We start from the raw sequence: 23,622 nt of genomic DNA on the forward strand, positions 1-23,622 counted from the left end.
GTTTTATCACTTGTTACGTCTTTTATTAGACTGAAAGATACGTCGGATCTTTCAATCTAGTCTATTATCTGATGCGTTTGATTGCCTATAGTGCGTCAAATCATGGAGCTAGAAACGGATTTTCTAGCTCCATGGTCAAATCACGGCCCCCCCTTTTTTGCTCACGTGTTTACACACGTGAGCATATGTCGCAGCGATGTCTGTCTGTCTGTCTGTCTGTCTGTCTGTCCGTCTGTCTGTCTGTCTGTCTGTCTGTCTGTCTGTCTGTCTGTCTGTCTGTCTGTCTGTCTGTTGGTCCGATATCTCAAAAACGGCTTATCAGATCAGAATCAAACCTGGTACATATATTCAGTTAGCAAATGGCAAGAACTGATTAGTTTTTGGTGGGTGTGGCTTGCATACTTTTTGCTCATTTACATAATTAATGATTTTAGAAAAAACGGATATATATTAAAAACGACTGCACACAATTTGATGAGATTTGCTACAAATGTTGATCACACCAAGATATATCATCAGTGGGAACCATTAAGGGGTGACATGAAAGATAAATGCTAATTTGCATATTTAATGAACTTTCCTAACTAGGGATATATGTCTGATTTGACTCGATCAAAATTAACCAAACTTGGTATGTATATTAAAGATACTATGATTTAACATTATTGAAAGTCATTAAGCGTTTTAACTTCAGCCAATTCCTAATTTGCATATTTCATGAACTTTGTTAATTAGGAATATATATTTGAAATGACTGGACCAAAGTTGATGAAACTTGCTACATGTATTGAAGCCACTATGATACAACATTTTTGAAAGTCATTGAGCATTTTTACTTCAGCCAATTCCGAATTTGCATATTTGATGAACTTTCCCAATTAGGGATATATATCTGAATTAACTTGATTGTAGTTGTTGAAACTTGCTATATACATCAAAGATACTGTGATATAACATTATTGAAAGTCAAAAGACATTTTTACTTCAGCCAAAACCTAATTTGAATATTAAATGAATTTTCATAATTAGGGATATTTATCTGAATTGACTTGATCAAAATTGATGAAACTTACTATGTACATTAAAGACACTATAATACAATATTATTGAAAAACATTAAGCATTTTCTCTTCAGCCAATTCCTAATTTGCATATTAGAGATATAATTAGAGATAATTAGAGATAGATGTCTGTATTGACTTGACCAAAGTTGACAAAATTTGCTACACATATTGCAGATACCATGATACAACATTATTGATAATCATTAAGCTTTTCTACTTCAGCCAATTCCTAATTTACATATTTAATGAACTTTGCTTATTAGGGATATACCGGGATTTACTTGATCAAAGTTAGCGAAACATGCTATGTACATTGATGATTATACCAGGTACTAGGTCAAAACAATATCGAAAGTCATTTCACATTTTCATGTCAGCTAATTTATAATTTGCATATCTAATGAGCTTTCACAGCTCGGCATATATGGCTTGAAGGACTTGGCCAACGGTAATTACACTTGCTAGATAAAGTGGTGATACAATAAGAGCAGTCAAATAACTTTAATATTTTTATTTCAGCTAATGACATATTTGTATACTTCATGACCTTTTAGAATTAATCGGCGGTGATTATTGTTCATTATGTTGATCATAATAATTTAACGAAGTTGCAAACATGTGGCAAAGGTTCAAATTTACACATAACTTCAATATATAATGAAACACGTTAGCAGTTTCAGTTCATATCTGGTTTGTGGAGGGAACGCGGTCAAATCAAGCAGGGGTAGGTTACTAATCCGTGGACGCTGTCACCAGAATTATCACCGGATTAACTTTGACAAAGTCAACAACAAACTTACCAGCAAGAATATCTTATCTGTTTGAAAAAATATGCAGTACTTGCTGGTTCGTTCGTTGTTGACTTTGGCAAAACTAGTCCGGTGATAATCAGGTGACTGCGTCTACGGATTATTAACGTACCCTTGCTTGCTTTGGCGCAATGGGCAATCAAACACATCAGATGATAGACGCAGCATAGTGATAAAATCTAGCGTAAGATTATCACAGGATAAATACATGACAAATTGAAGAAAACGAAATATTCAAACTTGACAAAAGAGACAAAAGAAATATTTACAAAACCATTGCCAAGGTTAGAGCATGTAGTAAAAGCCAAGACACCCTAGGTTGGTATAGTACAAATCTCTATCGGGAATATTATAGTCAAAGGTATGAAAATAAATAAACAATAGGGTGCCGAATACAAAACATCCCACACCTGCCCCACCCCATGGGACTGACATTTGGCACCCATGATTTTCAACAGTCGCGCCACACATACATACCACCGGCACGCCCTACAACTTGAACATGCGCATTTTGCAACCCATACACAGTGCTCGTGGAATCTCGATAAAAGGTTTTTGTATTATAAACAGAAGAAATGACACTATTACGTAACACCACCTTTCTCTATTGTCTACGATTGTATGCCTTATTAATGAGTCCTGCGGCTGTCGTCAGACCGCTTTCCCGTGGTGCACTTTTCATGTAAAGTCTATAAGCGGTTTACCTCAAATCATAGATAGTTCTGGGAGTAAAGTCAGAAAATAGTGGTCAAAGCGGAATCCGACGGCCAGAGAAGACACTTTTCAGGCCCAAGGATCGAGTCACCTCGATTCCGTACCAACACTAAAGAGGTAAGAGAACGTACTTACATGTAATTGTACTTTTGGGTTCCAGACGAATCGCTTTGGCCATTGATACGCCATGGAGACATTATAGTACTATTGTGACGTCATTTATGATCTCTCCCTCCCCTCCCGTCTACCTATGCAAGTGTAAAAAAACCGCTCCACATGTTTTATCATGGAGGTAAAAAAACATGGATTTATGGAGTCGATAATCCTCAATGCGGGACTCATGTTCCGAGACGGTAACAGAAAGTCCAATAATTCCATTCCGAACAGATCTTCATACGAAATAGTCAACGGAAAACGTTAAACTGCCCTAGGCCTAGTAGACGACAGATGCCTACCCCATGGTGTAGTATACACAGAAGGCCCCATCTCTCTATGTATACTACACTGGTAACTCCAGGCACCTGTGGTCTTGACACGGTAACATACAGCTCTACCCTACATACAACCTTTCTGCCAACCATCACAAGCAACATTGAAGGTTAATGACCCTGGGCTAATGGGCACAGAAAGTGTTTTGCATAACGATACCTAGCTAGAGACTGATAGAAAAACACAAACCTCAACCATAGGGGATAGCCTATGTGTCTGTCCCCAGGGGTGGGTAGGTGTTTTGTTTTATTGCTAATAAAGGTTCATTCTACCAAATTTTGGTGTTTTGGTCTTGCACTGCCCTTGACAATCTTGCGTAAACGTTTTATCAGCATGCTGCATCTATTATCTGACCAGTTTGATTGCCTAATTCGCCAAAGCAAGCAAGGTGATAATTTAGTCTATTATCTGATGAGTTTGAGTGCCTAAATTTGCCAAAGTAAGCAAGGGTAAATTACTAATCTGTGGACGCTGTCACCAGATTATCACCGGATTAACTTTGACAAAGCCAACAATGAGCGCACCAGCAAGGTATAACCATGGATGTAAAAAATAGGTGCGCTAGTTGTCGACTTTGTCAAAGCATGGAGGTAGTCTCTACTACCTCCATGGTCAAAGTCTTGTAACGACGTGCGCGCAACAACCGCGAATGGTTCATGTCTAGATATTTTTCACATTCTCTATACCCCAGCCAATATTGGTAATTATATCATACCAGTATATTGATGGTGCAAATATATGCGATCTGATTTGTCGAGACGCGAAAAGAACCGTGGTATATTGGCGATATTGACTTTAGGTACCGTTCAGTTTTTACGGCCGGGGGGGGGCGGCAAATCCAGGGGGGGGGTCATCATAATTTTGGAATCCGCAAAGGGGGGGTCATCGCTTTTTCACTGGTAGGAAAGGGGGGGTCACCACATTTTCAAAAACATAATACCAACAATAAAGTTCACTTTATGCCATGGCCATGATCGACCCTCTTTACCGGCGGGCCGCCTTCGGCGGCCCACTACAATAAATATACATTATGTATTACCCATGACCCTCTTAACGGGCAGACGCCTTTGGTGGCCCACTCCAATTAGGTTTACTTCATGCAATGGCCATGATTGACCCTCTTTACTGGCGGGCCGCCTTCGGCGGCCCACTACAATAAATATACATTATGTATTACCCATGACCCTCTTAAGGGCAGACGCCTTTGGCGGCCCACTCCAATTAGGTTTACTTCATGCAATGGCCATGATTGACCCTCTTTACCAGCGGGCCGCCTCCGGCGGCCCACTACAATAAATTGACTTTATGTAATACCCCACGGCAATCTTACCGTAAAATTCCCAATTGAAGCCGCGGCTTGTATTAGAAACATTTTTGAGGGACCCCTGGGATCACGCACTGAATAATGGTAATGGCCGCGCGCCTTCAGCGGCCCTGTCCAGTAAAGTCTACTTATGCAATAGCCATGATCGACCCTCTTTACCGGCGTGCCACCTTTGGTGGCCCACTAGAATAAAGTTGACTTTACGTAATGGCCCATGACCCTCTTAACCGGAGGCTGCCTTTGGCGAACCACTCCGATAAAGTTTACTTTATACAATGTCCATGGACATGAGTTGTCTATGGAAATGAAGTTAAAAATTGCCTTACAGTCGTCCTAATTAACAGACGTCTCAATGGATGTGGCTGAGAAGTTTGTGCACTGGCATCGAATAAAGTGCGCCGCGTACCGGAGTTCAAATTTAAACCATGCGGGTAAATTTGACATATGGGTTTTGGTTATTTTTCAGGGGGGGGGGGTCATCAATTTTTTTCGTCTGACAAAGGGGGGGTCATCATTTTTTCACAAAAAATGCAGGGGGGGTCTATATTTTTTTGAACACCGGCGACAAGATTTTGCCGGCCCCCCCCCAGGCCGTAAAAACTGAACGCTCCCTTATTGACTTCAATGGTGATAACTTGCTCCATGCCTTGACATGTCATCAGTTACGAATTCTACTGGCTTTCAAGACTAAAGACGCAATATTACCAGCGTTGTTCCTGTTCTGAGTGTCTGATATTGAACACGGCAGGAATACCCGTTAAGAAATGGACATCAACATTGAGTTGTCATGACAGCTTTTTGCAATACAAATTTCTGCGAGAGCGTTTGCCAGCTTAATGAGTTAGTGGGTGTGTCTGTCAATGTGTACTGACTGATAACCATGAATTTTAAATTTGACGCCTAAACCAAGCATGGCCAGTGATAGGACAGAAACGCCGTTCCACTTATCACGAACACCCCCACCAAGTGCAACATTTTGTTTATCGGGTCTTAAACGCTATTTTCAGTACAACTTAAGACGTGAGCTGAGCACAATCACCTAAGTTTTCTAGATAAAGCATAAAGAAAATTTCAACTGGCGCTTTACACAGTGTTGCATGACTATGATTTCTCGAAGAAGCAGGTCTTTGATGCTGAACGAATATGACCAGAAAGTCTATTCCATAAGGAAGCAGCGACATTCATCTGTGCAGTCGTAGCTCTCGTTTTTCTCGGACGAATATGGATTGCAAAGGGAAACTCCGAGTCGTGCAACGGAAAGAAAAAGTTTTTCCGTCGCAACGTACGAGAGCTAGCTATGGCTGCTGCTACGGCGACATATGAGAAAGAACGATCATCATAATTTGAGTCTTGTTGGTTGAGTTTTAAGAGAAACTTCGTCACTTGAACGTAGAGATCTGAATTCTGGTTTATGAAATCGAAAACGTTAGTGTATACACAGTTCCTCATATCAAGACTGGTTATTATAGTGTAATACTGTCAGTAAAATTGTCTCGGGTTTATTGGTGGAGAAAGGAAAAAATTGGAGTTAGGTGCGGAATTGTGTCTCTCGCCGTGTTCCTGTTCCAAACTCTGTGTATTGTCAATGGGAGCTAAATAAGCTAAACACGATAAAACACAGCTAAACACAGCTATATTACGATAATTAGCCCCGATCTATAAAGCGTTCTAAACTTTCTAATTTTGCTGGAGTTTAGCTCGGCTCTGAGTAGTACAAACTTTTTTCCTGTGATATATCCGATAATTACGATAATTAGCCCAATCTAAATAGCGTTCTAAACTTTCTAATTTAGCTGGAGTTTAGCTCGGCTCTGAGGAGTCCAAACTTTTTTCCTGTGATATATCCGATAATTACGATATTTAGCCCGATCTAAATAGCGTTCTAAACTTTCTAATTTAGCTGGAGTTTAGCTCGACTCTGAGGAGTCCAAACTTTTTTCCTGTGATATATCCGATATTTACGATATTTAGCCCGATCTAAATAGCGTTCTAAACTTTCTAATTTAGCTGGAGTTTAGCTCGGCTCTGAAGAGTCCAATTTTTTTCCAGCGATATATCCGATAATTACGATATTTAGCCCAATCTAAAAAGCGTTCTAAACATTCTAATTTAGCTGGAGTTTAGCTTAGCCCTGAAGAGTCCAAAATTTTTTTCCAGCGATATATCCGATAATTACGATATTTAGCCCGATCTAGAAAGCGTTCTAAACTTTCTAATTTAGCTGGAGTTTAGCTCGGCCCTGAAGAGGCCAAATTTATTTTCCAGCGATATATCCGATAATTACGATATTTAGCTTGATCTAAATAGCGTTCTAAACTTTCTAGTTTAGCTGGAGTTTAGATTTAGATTTAGACAATTCTAATTTAGCTTTCTAAACTTCTAGCTAAACTTTCTAAAAACGATAAAACACATTTCCGCACCTTACTGGTTCTTTCGGAAATCGCCGTCAGGTTGCGCTATTTACGCCGTACGATCACGAAAATGTACGGATACTTTCCTGAAATTTGACTGACATTAAAACATGTAGAACACAGCAAAAGAGTTAAATTCTTCTGATGTTGGTTTCGCAAGTTGCAACTTTGAATACTCACAGGAAAATGGTCGCCATGGTCTCTCAGATTGGTGAAATATTCTTCATTATCGGGTTTCTTACGATAAGTGATGTCAATTAAAATTATTTGATCGACGTAGATAATGTACCACAAGTTAAGTATTTTTATTTTTTATTTTATTTGATACACAGATCAACGGGCAAACCACTAACAGATCTGCGAAACAAAAAAGTCACACAAACACAAGACAAATATACAAGACAACCATAAAAGTAGCACGATACATTAAATTGAAAAAAAAACATACACGTATCAAAAAGGAGAACTGTTAAAATGACTGGATAAAATAGTTTTAAAACTACACAGCGTAGAAAAAATATCTATATTACATTTAAAAGAGATATCATTAAAAACAGACATGCATCTGGGCACTGTCGAGAATTTTCTGCAATTAACAGAACACAAGTCTGGTTTAAAAAGGGTTTCCTGCGTAAATTTCTACTGGGGGCATAAAAGCAGATTTGATTTAGAATATCTGGAGCATCATAATGTGAATGAATTATTTTGTACAAAAAGCACATGTCAAGGGTTAGTCTTCTATTGTGTAACTTAGGAATGTTCAGTGTCGATCATATTACCTGCCTGCCACAAGTTACTATTTATTTTCTATTTACTATTTATTTTCAAAGGCCGACACAACTTACGCGACGTCCACCGATCGGCCCGTCGCGATGTGTCTTGAAACAGCGGCCACTTTGATTTTGACATGCCCCTGTACCCAATTTGTTTTCGTTTGTGACGTAGAGCATAACACTACTGAATGACGACCATTTGTCGATGTCGGGGCACCAAAAAAAATCACCCATTCTTTGAAGCAATCGCCATATAAAAAAAATGTTTCATGTGAATACTCACAATCGTCTCGTTATTAATTCGACCATTTATTTCGGCGGTGTTAATTTCCTATTAAATTCGATCCGACGATATACACTCAGAATCATTTTTGTGCTCGAAATCATGGGTTTTTACGGTGATATTAAGATCCCGTACACATTGACAACGCTGGGTTTTTACCTACAATTTGACAATTAAGTGAACAACTGAAGTGTGTCCAGCACATGCCCAATTTCAGTCTTGAGACAGGAAGCTGAACAAGCGCACGGTCGGACAAACAAAACTGGTATGAAATGGCTGTGCATGTGGCTTCGAAACCTGCGCCTATACGGATTAGTAACGTACCCTTGCTTGCTTTGGCGCAATAGGCAATCAAACGCATCAGATGATAGACGCAGCATAGTGATAAAATCTAGCGTAAGATTATCAAAGGATAAATACATGACACAATGAAGAAAAAGAAATATTTAAACTTGACAAAAAGAGAAAAAAGAAATATTTACAAAACCATTGCCAAGGTAAGACCATGTAGGTAAAAGCCAAGACACCCTTGGTTGGTATAGTACAAATCTCTATCGGGAATATTGTAGTCAAAGGTATGAAAATAAATAAACAATAGGGTGCCGAATACAAGACATCCCATACCTGCCCCACCCCTTGGGACTGACATTTGGCACCCATGATTTTCAACTAGCGCCACACATACATACCAACGGCACGCCCTACAACTTGAACATGCGCATTTTACAACCCATACACAGTGCTTGTGGAATCTCGTTAAAAGGTTTTTGTATTATAAACAGAAGAAATGACACTATTACGTAACACCACCTTTCTCTATTGTCTACGATTGTATGCCTTATTAATGAGTCCTGCGGCTGTCGTCAGACCGCTTTCACGTGGTGCACTCTTCATGTAAAGTCTATAAGCGTTTTACCTCAAATCATAGATAGTTCTGGGAGTAAAGTCAGAAAGTAGTGGTCAAAGCGGAATCCGACGGCCAGAGAAGACACTTTTCAGGCCCAAGGATCGAGTCACCTCGATTCCAGTACCAACACTAAACAGGTAAGAGAACGTACTTACATGTAATTGTACTTTTTGGTTCCAGACGAATCGCTTTGGCCATTGATAGCCATGGAGACATTATAGTACTATTGTGACGTCATTTATGATCTCTCCCTCCCCTCCCGTCTACCTATGCAAGTGTAAAAAACCGCTCCACATGTTTTATCATGGAGGTAAAAAAACATGGTTTTATGGAGTCGATAATCCTCAATGCGGGACTCATGTTCCGAGACGGTAACAGAAAGTCCAATAATTCCATTCCGAACAGATCTTCATACGAAATAGTCAACGGAAAACGTTAAACTGCCCTAGGCCTAGTAGGACGACAGATGCCTACCCCATGGTGTAGTACTAGTATACATAGAAGGCCCCATCTCTCTATGTATAATACATTGGTAACTCCAGGCACCTGTGGCCTTGACACGGTAACATTCAGCCCTGCCAACCATCACGAGCAACATTGAAGGTTAATGACCCTGGGCTAATGGGCACAGAAAGTGTTTTGCATAACAATACCTAGCTAGAGACTGATAGAAAAACACAAACCTCAACCTGTGACACCTAGTGTCATATCTCGATCATTTTTCTGGTGTCGGTGTGATTCTCATTCCATTCTCACAGATCAAAACAAATGTCTACCACGCAAGAATTTCAGAGTGCTGTTGAAAGCCAGTTGTCTGTTTTATCGTCGGAATTGAAAGAACACGCAGAACACACCAAAGTGAGTCAATACCGCAACCGACACCACTGAGTTTCTCCAACCTTCACATCCAGAACTGTCACAGCCTACTTTTTTTCTGGCGGCCATAACTGCAATGCCAAACAGTGGCTTAATTTCTCACGTACGCCGAATTTTGCGGTTTGGATCAGAAACGAATACATGTATTGGCAGCGTTTCCTTTATACGTCCGCGACAGGGCGCTAGGGTGGTTTTGTTCATTATCAGCCGACGATAAAAACGATGTTTCAAATACCAAGGCGATTTTTATTCTAAGAATGCATACAAACGAACCGAAACTGGATTGTGAAACGCTGTTTGTCAGCCATCAAACAAACACAACATCAATCCGTTGATGACTTCGCTCACAAGCTACTTTCAAAATTCGACGCATGCGGTATTTGAACATTTGCCCTTCTCAATCCCTGGTTCTCGCATTAGCAAATGTGTCAACAGCCCATTAACAGTTTGTCATTCTTTTGTTTTCCATTGAATATGTTATCAAGGAAATATATTTATATTAGATAAATCTGATAATTGAGTGGGGGCTTCTCGGTCGACGTCACAGTCACCTGTGGTCGGTATATTCCGCTTGGCGTCTATGCTCAATAGACGTGTGTACATATGCCTTTTCAGGCATATGTACACACGTCTATGGGAGCATAGACGCCCTGGATAGACGCCAAGCGGAATAGACCGACCACAGGTGACTGCGGTCTACTTCTGGAATTCAGTAGTTTCATGGTAAAATCCCTCTGAGCTAGAACAAGCTATCGCGGCAGCCAAGCGTTTTGAACATACGTTTTACGCCCGGGGGGGGGGGGGTACCTGTTCAGAGAAGTGGTAGGGTGTGCGGCCGCAGGTATAAAACCCAGGGCCCATTTTAGACCTAAAATCCCGTTATTTTAGGACCCCATTTTAGACCTTTATGACCTTTGACCCAGGTCAAAAGTCAAAGCGTCAAAATTTTTAAAACGGAAAAAGCAAGTATTTGCCCCGGCAAAGCCTACCACTGTACCACGTTTAGGACTATGTTGTTGCTGGCCAAACCATGATTTCCAAAAGGAAATACCAAAAAAATTTGATGAAAGAAAATTTTGTCTTTCACCCTCACCGAATTTTGGTCAAGCTTCTACAAATTATCAATTATCTGCAGTTACAGTCTGACCAGTGGGTTTTTTTGAAAATGCAATTCACAACAAACCTCGCTGTTCATCTGTAAAGCAACACTACTTCATGTGGCCATGGTTGACCTGTCTGTCATGATCAATACTAGGAGCCACTTTGTTTGGGTATTTTCTATTGGGCAAAAATCTTCCATATATGGAGTTCCGACCAATCAGTGACAGTGTTTGACAACCAAGTCGATATTTACTTTGGCGTAAGCCAGGGGGTCTCTTTAATGGTTGCCCTGCCACAGAAAAAGATATCGATGCTTATAAGTGCAGCTCAGAACCCTGCGAGCGAGACAGGAACAGACGGTTGAAATTTGTTCTTGTTTGGCACTCAAAAATCAACCCCATTTTAGACCTCGGTTTACAGTGGAATTGATACCCCCATTTTAGACCAAGTTGCTGAAATACCCACCCCATTGGGCGGCACGTATACATATAGGCAAGTAATGGAAGTGACCCCCCCCCCCCCGGGGTTTTACGTTCCACATTGCACACATACATAATCTACACATGCCTACAACATGTGCCATCTCCGCTGACAAGTATACGAACTGGACTCGACTCTCTATACATATCGAGAAAAGACAATTACGCGAGGGCACACTCAACGCGGCAACAGGGGAAGTTATCTCCAAATTACCCCTATCAAAATAGGTTTAGGAATACGAAGTCGGAATTAGATCGTAGCAACTCATATTGTACATATTGTAACATTCATGGACAACCTATCAAAATTCTGTAATAGCAGGGGACATGGTATATCTCAATGAAGAAAAAAACCCAGCGGAGTCAGGGGTCGACACAATGACGGCTCTGTTTCACATGTGGTGATCTAAATTACATCGCAGCTCAGTGTCCTTACGTCAGCAAAAACTACAACCTTCCCGTTCAATGTCAATAAACGCGATTGAACAGCATATATCTTTTAATGATGAAGGGGAAATCTTCATCCATAATGTGATCGAGACCAGTATCTTCAACACCGCCGTGTATTCATTTATAGATACGGGCGCGGAAACTTCGTGTTGTTCATAAATATAGTTACGAAAGATTCATCGCCTGAAATTCACTTAAAAATCACCCTTGTAACGATGTGCGCGCAACAACCGTGGATGGTTCATGTCTAGATATTTTTCATATTATCTATAGCCAATATTGGTAATTATATCATAACAGTATATTGATGGTGCAAATACAGCGATCTGATTTGTCGAGACGCGAAAAGAACCGTGGTATATTGGCGATATACCACGGCTGGCATGCGCGCTAGCTGTCAGCTTGAGGAAATTCCTTCTATGACGTTCCACGCCAGAATTTCAATATACTGTTATGATATAATAGCAATAAATCACACCCAGCGATGGTATACCACTCAATTTTGACCAGTTCACGACATATATGCACTCGCTATCGCTCGTGCATATATGCCGTGAACTGGTCAAAATGTCGTGGTATACCATCGCTGAGTGTGCTTTATTGCTTAAATATCAGGTCAGGATCAAAGTACATGTTATTCCTGGACTCAAGCGTTCTCTCAATTTGGGTCAAGATCTCTTGCGTTGACACAAAGCAATTCTTGATTTCGGTTCAAACACTTTTATAAAATTCACGAGTAATATTCGCGCGTCACGACGCTGGTATGTCGAAATAGGAGAATTATTGAGAATGGAATCGTACCGGTACGAGAGAAATGATCGACATATGACACACCATTGAGCCATTTCCTAATTAAATCACACCATGGAGGTAAATAAAAGATCTCCGTGATCACACGGAAATAAAAACGAGATGGCGAACAGAGGCGCCTGAAACCAGGATAAGTCTCTGATAAAATTTAGCAAAAGAAACTTAGTAATGTGGTCGTTGCTGTCATTGTTATTGTCGTGGTTGCTAACGGAATTGATGAACACCGATTTGGATTTGTTGTTGATTCGACCGAGTGTGCCGGTGTTCCTTTTAATTTATTTCCAACAACAACAACAACTATAAGATTTGAACAATATTGACAACGTATACTATGGTGTACTAGTATGTAAATAAAATAACATCACATCAAGATTACGGCTCTCTCTCTCTCTCTCTCTCTCTCTCTCTCTCTCTCTCTCTCTCTCTCTCTCTCTCTCTCTCTCTCTCTCTCCATTAAAGGAAATATTTCGTATATAAAAATACTTTCAATTTTGTCTCTCATTATTTACATTAGGAGCATATTTTAAATCACTCATCACTGGGCACAGAATTCCAAATCTTCGTAGAACGACATTTTCAAAGTTGCCCTATGTAAAGTCTCTGACCTGACATAGGGCAACTTTCAAAATAGTAAAATCCGTCACGGTCCCTCCACGGATGAACCATTAATCCATATTCTGTATGGAACGTGTTTTGATCTAGTTAATTCTATTCCGGGAAGTTTCCATATCAGACAGGTACCTGAAAGCGTTTCCATCCACACACCTGAAAGAAAAAAAATTGCTAAAAGCGATGAATTCTTTGTCTTATTGACATAACGTTAAATAATGTCAAGTGCCTCTGAGAAGAAACCATACCATGGATGTACAAAAACAGATTAGCAGCTAAAGAGAACCCACGTGAAGCTCTAGTTTGAAGAATAAACGGTTATCAAGATTTTCCACAGATTTCCTGGATTATCCATAAATTTTTGTCGCTTCCCCGATCAGCGAATAGTATATGCCACACGAAATCTTGATTTTGTTATATTTTCAACGTTGAAGCCGTCATTTGGACCGTAAATGCCTCCTTGTGAGTGCTAAAAAATGGTGAACCTCTAAAACCAACGGACACTTGACCTTCACTGTAATTCCTGTTGTTACGTAAATAGCTTCTTTGTGATATGTTGACTGGCCAGAACGTCAGTGTCACGCCTAAGTTTTATGAGTAAACCCGGAGAGATCATCTATTTTGTTGGTGAATTGCAGACAAAAAGAAGTCGAACAATGAGAACAGCAGCCATGCATAATCTGCACCTCTGCACGGCCACTCCACCGTGACCTCTGATGGTGCCCGTTTGTAATTTTACCCCAAGCGTATAAGCATTTTCAGGAGTGGACATGTCTTGAAAGATTTTTGAAGTATTAAATCAAAGCAGGCACCATTGGGAAAATAATAAGTCATTACCCTGTGAGCACCAAAGTCAATACCTGTCGCCGAAATAAAATTTCCCCCAGTCAATTTTTTCAGATTTTTGCCAAAATTTTGATGAAAAACCGTAGCTAATGAAATGTGATGTCTGTTTGGTCCAAAATTATTTAAAAAATTACGTAAAAAGTTCAAAAAAAATTGGTAATTTTGGTGGGAAACATTACATCACTCAAAAGGATATTTCCTCTAAAACAAAACATGGCAAAATTATGCGAAAGAAAAAAGCCACCAGAACCTATTTTATACTTGTAGTTTGGCTTGATAATCGGTAACATATTCTGTTTTTTTAACTACGCAACATCACAAAGGGCAGATTTTCAACATCACAAAGGAAATAGAACAAAAACTCGCAGATGACATACAAAACAAAAAATGGCGAAAAACCATCAAAAGTCACAGCTACCGGCCCCGTCATAATCGGGTAAATTATAAGAACAGATAATGGCGAGAGAGAGCCTTAGTGTTTGTGTCTTTTCCTAACCTCATTATCCCTGATATCGCCAAGAGCTAGACATCTCACAGTAATTGGCACAAGTGTTCAGTCAAATAATTTTGAGAAAATTTGTTGAATGACCTTAAAAAAAATTATTATCGCTGGAAAAGTATATTGAAATTGGAGATCATGTTCAGCGAGAAAATGGAAAGTGAAATGAAGCATACATCAGTACTAGTGTTCCCCACAACGGGATTTTTGAGAGTGGTATACTCCCATGCTTTAAGAGGAATCTATTATTCATATGTTGATAATTGTATAAAAAATTATTTTCAAAACAGAAGACTATATGAATTATGTATTTTTATGTAAATTTATCTGCTTTATTTTCCCCAAAGCTGTAGAGAACACTGTACATACATTTGGCTTTGGTTATGTCAGATTGTGGATGAAATAGTTTAGAAACCAACCAAAGAGGTCATGTATACTTTGACCTTTAGAAGAAGTATTTTCCAGTAACAATGCCATTGCATTCAGCCAAATACGTTAGAGTACTGCGTGGATCCCTTTGAATAGGGGTCTGTCTTTGCACCTCTTAGGTACATGTATTTAAATAATCATGACGAAGGCAGACCCTTTGCTAGTTTGTAGTGAAGGGTAATTCAGAAAATCAAAATGCAATGCATTGTGGTGCTCGTCAATTTTATAACCATATACTTTATAATATTTTCGACAATTTTTTCAATTTTTTCCAGCTCATGGAAGTGTTCTTAGAATTTAGCATGGATATTTATTTGCAACTCAATTTTGTGTTTGGGAAGATATGTTTCCTATCAGATTGGTAGAAGCATAGGCCCTCGTGAAAAACGAGGGTCTACGGCAGAAGTCGCGAAAAAATTCACTTCTTCTGATTTAATGCTTATTTAGTAGTTAAGTCCTTCAAGAGCGTTTCCGTCACCCTTGCTTTAATGTTTGATTTGCAGATGCAAAGCGACATTTTTCAAAGCGCTTTCGAATTTAGGTGATGACTAACTGATATAGTCAATATGCACTATTTTCGCCAATAAGTGTCACTTGAACAGAATCACTGGTCCTATTTTCGATTCTGTATAAAAAGTTGTGAAGCCTAGATGTTGATAGCAACCTTGGTCACTTTTGTTCCTTCGTTGTATGATTGACTGTGTGTTTTTCTCAATTTGCTTAACACAGGAATTTTAGCAGACGTTGAAAGCTGTCAAACGATAAAAATTCAAAATGCAGATGAAATTACAAGGGACTGTAATCTGCAGCATTATCTTTACAAGCTGTCTGATGATGTTTGTCTATAAAATGTCACCATTGGCAACGACCTCCACGACGAGCGAACCTGCAGTGACCATTCAAAGTTTAGATAACCAGGCGGACACGACAACAGGTAATTCTATCCAAATGTGCTCACCGACACATTCATAACACATCGGCTTACTTTCACAAGAATGGGAATAAAAGAATTTCAGTTGCTGTCTTGGCTCGGTTCTGCTATTTTTGTACCACCGCATGCCTCCCAAAGGTTATTTCAAGTTGGCTAGAGAGGTGAACGCTTTTACATCTAGGGTGGGTAATCAAAAAGACACCCTACGCATAATCAAAATATATGCTTGCCTTATATCATCGAAGCTCAGTCTTTAGTATAAAAGAAAAAACACTTCACTTCTGCTGAACAGAAACTATTGCCTGGCAAGATGTATCAACATGGAGTGTGTGGATTGAATATTAATTTGGAGTATTACGATAAGGTTGACCTCGATTACAATTTAACGTCTATCCCTAAAAGTTAGGTCTCGACAGCAACTGTCGTGCATTGATCTATCGGTCCGTAAACTTTCTAAGCTGGCCTGGTTACAGTTATTACGTTAATAAAGAGCTAGAATGATACATCATTACTTGCAGGTGAAATGTTGACGATGCAACCAACCACAAATGAAATTTGCTTAATAAATACCGGAATAAAATTTTACTGTTAGACAAGCTCACAGTTTCTATGTCGACACTGGAATTTCGCCAAAACTTGTCTGGTCTGGGACTTGAATGGAATCATTAGTGGCGGGCGAATGTAAACTCCATGGTCGCCAATAATTAAAGCAAGCTTCGTAACTTAAGATTAATCATACAAGCAAATATTTTCAAAAACAGCCATCACAGTAAAATTAAAAACAAAATGATTTTATGTCTATTGAATCGGCAGGTTAGAGAAGGTTCAATCAAGTACAAATTTTCGTTTGTTTTAGTATGTTTCACAAAGCAGAACGAGATTACGCAACCGATAGCGAACAAATAAGGGCAGAATGATCCAGAATAGGATGCATTTATCTATGTGTTTTACGAGGATGTTTACGGAAGTCTGGATGAAAACTGGAATATATTTGAATTATATTAAGAATCGTGAGGGAACATGAAACTTTCACGTGATGGTTTTGCAACATGTCACAGTGACGTTTGAATATTAATTGTGACACTGATGTTTATGATTGGATGTATCATTTTATCTTTAATTCATGTGTATCGTATGATCAATGCCACGCCTCAAAGATCACGTTTGCACTGTACCTGAGCGTTGTTCATGGCTCGACCTCCATAGGTTCGGGGAGGTGCTCGCCGTTGACCTTCTCTGCGTCGGGCAAATGTCCGCTCACGATCTTCGGCCTTGTTCTTCATATCTTTTATCTCTTTTTCCAGTCCATGCAAATGTCCGATTATCTCTCTCATCCCTCCGCTGATTTCCTCTGGCTCTTTGGGAATGTTAGTAACCACTTCTGCGGTCTTTGCATGTACATAAGCAGCAGCAAAGTCCCTGGTGTTTTCCCTGCTACGAAGGCTTTTATCTCGGGCCGTAACCCGTTGATGAAGAAAGACAAAAGTTCTTCATCCGTCTTTTGGGCCTTCTCAGCCTTTTCATTCAATAATATAGCATACTGTTCAACCGTTTGGTTTGAGAGTTGCTTCAGTTGGAATAGCTTCTGATCATACAACCATAAAGGACCACACTTACCAAATCGATCCATAAAGGCAGTCTCTAAAGCTGTGTAGTCATTCTTTACGGCATCAGACAGGCCCGAGTACCATCGATCAGCTTCACCAGCCAAATACAGACCAGCCCCTTTCGTATTCTCCTCAGCTGGCCAACCTCGGAAGTCGGCGAAGGCGTTGTATCGCTCCCATCATCGTCAAACAAACGGGTAGGCCAAGCAAATTTGTGGTTGATTTATGACAACGAGGAGTGGAAGATCTTACAGAAAAATGGCAGCAGGACAAGCAAATCTCGCAGACGAGGAGTGGTAGAGAGCAGTCGACGCCCAACTTGTTAAGATACAACAAGCCTGCGGACATACGTCGGATGGTTTGGCTCCTGGTATATTCAAAGGCCGGGAAGACGAGAATGTGAGACGATGGTGGCAGCGATAAAACGCCTTCGCTGACTTCCGAGGTCGGCAGCTTAGAAGAATACGAAAGGGGCTGGTCTGTATTTGGCTGGTGAAGCTGATCGATGGTACTAGGGCCTGTCTGATGCCGTAAAGAATGACTACACAGCTTTAGAGACTGCCTTTATGGATCGATTTGGTAAGTGTGATCCTTTATGGTTGTACGATCAGAAGCTATTCCAACTGAAGCAACTCTCAAACCAAACGGTTGAACAGTATGCTATATTATTGAATGAAAAGGCTGAGAAGGCCCAAAAGACGGATAAAGAACTTTTGTCTTTCTTCATCAACGGGTTACGGCCCGAGATAAAAGCCTTCGTAGCAGGGAAAACACCAGGGGACTTTGCTGCTGCTTATGTACACGCAAAGACCGCAGAAGTGGTTACTAACATTCCCAAAGAGCCAGAGGAAATCAGCGGAGGGATGAGAGAGATAATCGGACATTTGCATGGACTGGAAAAAGAGATAAAAGATATGAAGAACAAGGCCGAAGATCGTGAGCGGACATTTTCCCGACGCAGAGAATGTCAACGGCGAGCACCTCACCGAACCTATGGAGGTTGAGCCATGAACAACGCTCATCAGGTACAGTGCAAACGTGATCTTTGAGGCGTGGTTTTGATCATACGATAGACATGAATTAAAGATAAAATGATACATCCAATCATAAACATCAGTGTCACAATTAATATTCAAACGTCACTGTGACACGTTGCAAAACCATCACGTAAAATTCTCATGTTCCCTCACAATTCTTAATATAATTCAAATATATTCCAGTTTTCATCCAGACTTCCGTAAACATCCTCGCAAAACGTTATTAGCGTTATTGAGTGTTTGTCTCAAATAGCATATCGACTTATCATTGTGATCTTGTTGTTTTAATTAACCATTTTACTGGTGTCGATGACCGCTAGGTTCATTAACCTTTGTCCGAGTTAAAATATCTCCGTAACACTCTCCGTCTTTCAAGCAATGCGTGCTGCATTGTGATTCATAAACCATTGAATTTTTTGAAGTGTAAAGAAAGCAAACAGTCGTACATATAAAATAATTTGTAAAGTCCTAAGAAGCGAAAAATTACATATCAAAGATAATTTCTTGTTTACATCGAGTTTTAAATGGCATATACATGGTCATCCTCGCAACTCTGAAGAAAACGTACACTTTTGTTTCATTTTCCTTGAACTTCGTCATCATCACATCGTCTTCCAATTGTTGCAATATCATTGATTCCTTGTATTCAAATCTAAATATTTTCCTACAACCTAATTGCGCATTTTGTCCTTACAAGAGGCAGAGTGGGATAATCGCCGGTTTCTCATATCAGTTTCAGAGATTGACGGCTTAAATATTCCCGTCCTTTTCACCACCTGTGGCTCCCTTCAGGGGGCATAATAATCATGAATTCTCATTTATCCGTTTGTCTTCCTTTTTGTTGACTTCTAAAGAAACAAAGAATAGAACAGTGTCACAAAAGAATTACGTGAGCTTAGTTGTGTAAAAAGAATAGGCAACTTGAATCGCAGCATCGTAATATGCATTCACTTTCTGTATAAATAATGCTCTATTTCAAAATATCTCTGTTTCGTTATACCGATGCTCCAACAAATGCATCGTCACTATAACTTTACATAAAATCACCCCTACCATATGAAGTTTCCCCCATTACTTCATACACAAAGTCACCTTTACTCATTGTGACTGTATAAAATTTCGTAAAACTCTTAAATCTCTTGAAACACTGAAAATGCCTTAAAACTCGTCTTCTTCACATTAAAAATACAACAAGACATTTTCCTCTTCTTCAAGTATTGTTTATATAGGTGCTACGGAGATATTTTATCTCAGACAAAGGTTAATTAACCTAGCGGTCATCCACACCAGTAAAATGGTTAATTAAAACAACAAGATCTCAATGATAAGTCGATATGCATACAAACCAGGCATATTTGCGACAAAATGTACATCTGTCTGAATGATGAAAATAGTCAACACTTCATAAAGGAACTTGATAATTTCATGTGGTGGGTTAGCAACGTGTCATAGTGATGTTTGAATATTGATTGTGACACTGATGTTTATGATTGGATGTATCATTTTATCTTTAATTCATGCAAATCGTATGATCAAAGCCACGCCTTAAAGATAACGTTTAAAATCCCATGCTAAAACAATACAAGGAAGATAGTTAGTTGGAGGACAGTTGCACGAAGATATAGTTGCTCGAGAAGATAGTTGCTTGAGAGAGAGGAACACAGCAGACCCAAGACATTTAGACTATGGAAGAAGCGTATCTTTGGCGATGGCAACCGTCAAACTTGTCTACAGGGAAATAAAGTCTATGTAGTACCAACGAACTCTGAACGTCTCGTGTAGTCAATACACTGAAGATCCCCAGGTACTTCTCAGCAGGCCAAGGCGAGTTCAACAAAACAGATATCCACCTTGAAAAAACGAATAGTAACATGGTGGAGAATCCGGATACAAAGGAAACTGCATGAAGACGGAAAACTGGTAGCCAACAACGGTGACGACAAGAAGCGCTGAATACGACGAACTGATCTTTGGAATTCGACTGACTGAGTAACACTGTAATATGAACCAATGCGATATATTTATGAAGAATCCGACTGCTGATATATCAACTGAACTGAACAACATACACTGAACGACGAAAAACAATGCAACAATCCACATTGCGAAAATCACCGACTTCCGCAGTCAAGCAGCCAGTGAGTATTGCAATGAAGTTCGAAGCATCACGGACTCTGCAAACTCTAGTTACCAATGAACTTTCGATTAACTCAAAATATGATCTAACAATTAACATTCAACTTGGTTCTTATTACGATGTTAAATGTTTTGTTTAATTCTTTTACGATGATATGGTATTTTGACGTCGACGTCAATGTTTTTATTTGGTAAAATATGTTATAGAGATTAATGATATGTAAGATAGGAATTTTTATTTTTGATGTTAAGCTCATTGTAATGGAATAATTATAATTTGATGAAGAATTGTCTTTCTTCTGGTTATATTTTGCAAAATCTTACATCAAATCAAGAAAGAGTCGTTTGGCTATTCACTTCAGACTCCTTATAAACACGCAGCGAGCGAATAGGCAGTGATCATCGACATAACAAATGCGAATTTGTTTGTTAATTTATCATGGCACGGATTCACATGACTGATTCACCGTATTGAAGTCTCCAATGTAGCTGAGTGTTTTTGTGATGTAATCCTACCAGTTGAATTATATTGATACATTTTTATACAAGCCGACTGGTGTCATATGGTATTACACGAAGAAATTAACTTCCGTTTCATGTTAAGTTACCCACTTCTATCATTACCATCGATATTACATATTTATTTGTGAAATTATCTAAGATTTGAATCGCACCTTAGCAATCGATATTTTGCCTGTGTAAACAATACTTGAAAAAATAGAAAAATGTGTTGTTCTAGTTTTATACATGTAAAAGACGAGTTTTCAAGAGATTTAAGAGTTTTACGAGAATTTTATATAGTCACGATGAGTAAAGGTGACTTTTGTGTATGAAGTTATGGAGAAATTTCATATCGTAGAAATATTTATGTAAGTTATAGTAACGATGCATTTGTTGGAGCATCGGTATAACGAAACAGAGATATTTTTGAATTAGAGCATTATTTATACAGAAAGTGAATGCATATTACGATGCTGTGATTCAAATTGCCTATTCTTTTACATAACTAAGCTCACGAAATTATTTTGTGATGTTGTTCTATTCTTTGTTTCTTTAGAAGTTCAACAAAAAAGGAAGAGAAACGGATAAATTCGAATTTTTGATTATTATGCCCCTTAAATAAGTAGCATAAATGGTAAATGATAGAAGTAGTTAACATGAAACGGAGATTAATTTCTGTTCGTAATACCATACGGCATCAGTCGGCTTGTGTAAAAATGTAATCTAAATAATTCAACTGGTAGGATTACATCATACGCTGTGAGTTACACTGCGCCGACTGCAATGCACTCTCAATTAGTCCCGTAAATCCATACAGTGATGAATTAAAATATGAATTTCTCAGTTGTTTTGTCAGTGATCTTTGCTCAGTCGCTAGCTATGTGATCAAAAGGAGTCTGAAATGAACAGTCAACTCTTTCTTGATTGGATGCAAGATTTTGCAAAATATAACCAGAAGAAAGACAATTCTTCTTCGAATTCCAATTATTCCGATACAATTAACTAAATGTCTATAATAATAGTTCTACCTTACATGTCATAAATGATATAGATTTAATCTATACCATATTTCACAAAATGAAAATATTGATGTTGACATCAAAAATACCCTATCACTATAAAATATTTCAACAAAACATTTAGTACGAGCCAAATTGAATGTCCATTGTTAGATCATATTTTGAGTTTATCGAAAGTTCATTGGTAATCAGAGTTCGCAGAGTTCTTGATGCTTCAAACTTCATTACAATACTCACAGGCTGCTTCACTGCGGAAGTCGGTGATTTTCGCTATTCGGATCGCTGCATTGTTTTTCGTTGTTCGGTGTATGTGATCGGTTCAATTGATGTTCAGCAGTCGGATTCTTCATAGATATTTTGCATTGGTTCATATTACAGTGTTACTCAGCCAGTCGAATTCCAAAGATCATTTCGTCGCATTCAGCTCTTCTTGTCGTCACCGTACCGTTGTTGGTAACCAGTTCTCTGTCTTCGTGCAGTTTGCTCTGTACCCGTAGGATTCTTCCATCATGTTACTATTCCTTTTTTCAAAGGGGAGTTCTTTTCTCGCGGACTCGCCTTGGCCTGCTTAGAGGTACCTGGGGATCTTCAGTGTATTGACTACACGAGACGTTCAGAGTTGGTTGGTACCACATAGACTTTATTTCGCTGTAGACAAGCTTGACAGTTGCCATCGCCCAAGATACGCATCTCCCATAGTCTACATGTCTTGGGTCCACTGTGTTACTATCTCTCAAGCAACTATCTTCTCGAGCAACTACATTCGAGTAACTCTATTCGAGCAACTCTATTTCTTGTATTGTATATGAGATTTTACACGTTATCTTTGAGGCATGGCATTGATCATAAGATTCACATGAATTAAAGATAAAATGATACATTCAATCATAAAAATCAGTGTCACAATTAATATTCAAACGTCACTGTTACACGTTGCAGAACCATCACGTGAAATTCTCATATTCCTTCATGATTCTTAATATAATGCAAATATATTCCAGTTTTCATCCAGACGTCCGTAAACATGCTCGTAAAACGTTATTAGGGTATTGTGCGTTTGTCTCAAATATGCATATCGACTTATTATTGTGATCTTGTTGTTTTAATTAATCATTTTACTGGTGTCGATGACCACTAGGTTCATTACCTTTGTCTGAGTAAATATCTCCGTAACACCATCGCGAAGAAAAATTACCATCAGAGACATTTTGTAGTGTCAAAGACACAATTTACAAGTCTCATTCTCCCTCTCATTTAACATTTTCTTTTAGATATCGTTGACGTTCAAGCTGAAGCTTTATACATTGAACCTGAGTCAAACTGCCCCCTTCGCTTGGCCCCGAAAGGAGCATTCCCAATTACAGCACTAGCGTGTCCACCGGTGGTGGGATGTGCATGGCTACGTCATTTGATAGAACAGGCAACAGGCTTCTACACTGGTTCAGAGTATAAAGACCTAACGAAGCCATTAAAGGTATGGCAAGTGCCACATCTATATATCAAAGTGTTATCAAAGTG

At 39.1% G+C, this 23,622-nt stretch overlaps 1 protein-coding gene across 11 annotated transcripts in view; it reads left to right on the forward strand.

Moving 5' to 3' along the window:
- The first annotated feature begins 2,486 nt into the window (after positions 1 to 2,486).
- Positions 2,487 to 23,622, forward strand: part of LOC139137209 (sialate:O-sulfotransferase 1-like) — a 52,304-nt gene continuing 31,168 nt past the window's right edge. The window contains exons 1-4 of one of the 11 annotated variants that reach the window (XR_011553337.1): positions 2,520 to 2,704; positions 8,796 to 8,911; positions 15,603 to 15,807; positions 23,376 to 23,578. The gene's annotated coding sequence lies outside the window, so the exon portion shown is untranslated. Of the gene's footprint in view, positions 2,705 to 6,751; positions 8,912 to 12,303; positions 12,551 to 15,602; positions 15,808 to 18,003; positions 18,437 to 23,375; positions 23,579 to 23,622 lie in introns of those variants that run through there. The other 10 variants (XR_011553338.1, XR_011553339.1, XR_011553340.1 and 7 more) reach the window with 10 other exon arrangements.

Source organism: Ptychodera flava, chromosome 7 (genome assembly GCF_041260155.1).
Source record: "Ptychodera flava strain L36383 chromosome 7, AS_Pfla_20210202, whole genome shotgun sequence".
NCBI lineage: Eukaryota > Metazoa > Hemichordata > Enteropneusta > Ptychoderidae > Ptychodera > Ptychodera flava.